At 41.2% G+C, this 3,325-nt stretch overlaps 1 long non-coding RNA gene across 1 annotated transcript; it reads right to left on the reverse strand.

Annotated features, from left to right (window-relative positions):
- Positions 1,719 to 2,116, reverse strand: LOC110262892. Its single transcript, XR_002347905.1, has 2 exons — positions 2,026 to 2,116; positions 1,719 to 1,916 (listed from the first exon to the last, which is right to left on the reverse strand). It is a non-coding gene; the product is annotated as an uncharacterized LOC110262892 (long non-coding RNA).

Below are 3,325 nucleotides of genomic sequence, written 5' to 3' on the forward strand. Positions count from 1 at the left end.
AGAACTAGGACTCAATATACCAATCACGGCCTCAAGCCCATCCAATCCAACACGGCCCCCAGCCCAAATAGCTAGATCAACTCTCAACTCTTCACAAACCAATCAATTCAAACACAATCACAATTAATGTGGTTCAAGCACAATCAAGAGCAATTACAACAAGTATAACAGTTAGCAGTTAACATAAGTATTCACATAGGCAAACCAAATATAATATGCACACCCAAACAATATCACATAGATGCAAATGATGAATGCCTGTGCTACTGGCTGTGATATCACATTGTCGGTTCAATTGCCAACCCGACACATTCCCATGGGAATGTTGCCTTTCGATCACGTATAAATGGGAACCCTCTGGGATAACGTGCCCGCCACACGGTCCAGGATGTCAGTGCCTGCACACTCCTGTGATCCGAAAGGATGTGAGCGGGATACTTTGCCTCCGACTTCACATCTACACGTAAGCAGGATTAACCACCGTCCTTACGAGGGCACTGCAACCTCGACAAGCGGGATTAACCACCGTCCTTGCCAGGCGTAAACGACTTATCAACAATCTCGTCAATTATCAAATCTCTCAGCATAAGCGGGACGAACCCGGCCCTTACGCCTACCAAACAATAACTCATCAATCTTGATGATATCTACAATCAATCAGGCTCAAAATCTTAATTCAAAATCATTCTTGGCCCATTTACTTTTAAGTAACAAACGTAGTCAATTCACAGCTAGCCAAGAATCACTTTTCAAAACGGAGCCACTTTCCACATCTTTCCAATACTTCCAAAGATCTCAAAACCATGCCAAGTTCAAAATCTCTTTGAAAGACTCAAAATCATTCATTTCTAAATCAAGATTTGGTCGTAAGATTCCTCAGCGGAGTCTCAAGACTTTAGGGGAGAATAACCTAACTCATTTCTTAAATTCTTTGAAAACCTCCGAAACTTTAACTTCTTGAGTTGAATAAATAGAATAGGGTTTAAACCCAAAACCAAATCGTGTTTCCAATTATTCCGCACCAATTTCAAAACCAACCAAACTGAACCCAAAACCAAATCATTTTTAAACCGAAAACCAATTTCAGTTTCATTCTTAAATCTGTTTCCAAGGGCTAGGGAAGTGTTTCAATTTTAATAAATCAAAGTTCCAGAAAATACTTCAAGCTCTTCCTAAATGTCGTAAAGTGAAATAGATTAATTGAAAACCACGTTTATTTTAAACCCATTAAAACCCCCTCCAAAATCTGTTTACGTAAATCAATTTCCAAAACATAAAAATTTCATATTTAAATTGATTTTTAAGGCATAATTCCTTTCTTAATAATTACATCCATGATATAGAGATTTTCCTACTAAGGCAAGTTCAAACATAATTTATTTCTCAAATATTTAAGTCAAAGCATAATTCATTCTTTTCCAAAATAACAATTCCAATCAAAATCTCAGATTTTCAAGAAATTTCGGCAGCATCTCCCCTAAAACTTGGACTTTGCCACCCTTTTCGGGTCCCAACAAATCCAATCATCAATCCTTTCTGACGGGTTCAAGACTAAATCAGTTTCCAATAAAACAAAACTCAACTTTCAAATTATCAAAAATCATTCAAATCAACCAATCCAGAAATCTCTAATTTATCAAAATCAGACGTTGTTACAATCAAACAAGCACCCATATTCATTCAAGATAAAACCAGACAATTCATAAGACTCACATAACCACCAGAAATACATTTTGTACAGCATATCTATTTATAACAACTTCCACTTTAAAATGAATTAGTTTGTATAAAAAGCCCCTACCTCGATACGTTGAAATCACAACCCAAACTCGCTAACTGACTCCTTTCGTATTGACCCGAATCGACTGCAGTCAAAACCTCAGCTCCAACCCGCTTTCTCAGCAACCACAACCACTCTAATCGCAACATATAATAGCCGAGATTAACTCTCATAACAACGAATGCTACAACACCTCAACGTATAATGGAGCAGCAACTAGAGGGCTTTCAGATCGAGACGCTTACCGAACGAAGAAGGAACGGCTGAACCGAAATAGCGACGGTCTCCGAACCGGCTTGGTGGTAGCCCGGCAGCCACCTCAAATGGCAGCGGCGACCCAGACTTCGGCAATGGTGGCTGAAACCCACATACGCAAACGATAAAGTTTCCAGAATTTTAAATGAATGAAAACCAAATTCAAAACCCTTATAGGCAGAGTTTTCCGGCGATGGCAGAAATAGCCAGAAGCTCCAACGATGGTCCCAGAAGTCACAGAACCACTCCCGGCGGTCAGCGTCACGGAGACACAGCTCCTTTCTCCGGCAGCGGCACCTACGACGGCAGTTCCGACGGAGGCAGCACTGGCGATGCGAACGGCGGCTGGGCACGATGGTTAAACTCCCAACTCAGCCTCAGATCTCTCTCTTGTTTGCTCTGCGATGGCATAGGGACGGCGGCGCAGCTAGAGGTGATGGCGCAATGAACAGATGCGGTGGCGGAACTGGCGGCGACGGCTCCTCAACGGCGATTTTTATTATATTTTTATTAGTTTTTATTTAAAATTCACTTTTCTGGACTTTACTATGAGTTTGTGTGTTTTTCTGTGATTCCAGTTATTTTCTGGCTGAAATTGAGGGACCTGAGCGAAAATCTGATTCAGAGGCTGAAAAAGGACTGCAGATGCTATTGGATTCTGACCTCCCTGCACTCAAAGTGCATTTCTGGAGCTACAGAAGCCCAATTGGCACGCTCTCAATTGCGTTGGAAAGTAGACATCCTGGGCTTTTCAGTAATATATAATAGTTCATACTTTTCCCGAGATTTGATGGCCCAAACAGGCGTTCCATGTCAGCTCAAGAATTCTGGCGTTTAACGCCAGAACTGGCATAAAAACTGGAGTTAAACGCCCAAACTGGCACAAAAGCTGGCCTTTAACTCCAAGAAAAGTCTCTACACATGAAAGCTTCAATTCTCAGCCCAAGCACACACCAAGTGGGCCCCAGAAGTGGATTTTTACACTAAACACCCTAGCTTACTCATTTTTTGTAACCCTAGGTCACCAGTTCACTATAAAAACTACTTTTAGTGATCCATCTTGTACCTCGTGAAACTTTACATGTTTCATATTGTATCCTCTACGGCATGAGTCTCTAAACCCCATTGTTGGGGGTGAGGAGCTCTGCTGTTCTTCATGAATTAATGCAATTACTACTGTTTTCCATTCTATCATGCTTGCTTCTATTCTAAGGTATTCATTCGCACTTCAACATGATGAATGTGATGATCCGTGACAATTATGATCATTCTCACCTATGAACGCGTGCC

Source organism: Arachis ipaensis, chromosome B05 (assembly GCF_000816755.2).
Source record: "Arachis ipaensis cultivar K30076 chromosome B05, Araip1.1, whole genome shotgun sequence".
Lineage (NCBI taxonomy): Eukaryota > Viridiplantae > Streptophyta > Magnoliopsida > Fabales > Fabaceae > Arachis > Arachis ipaensis.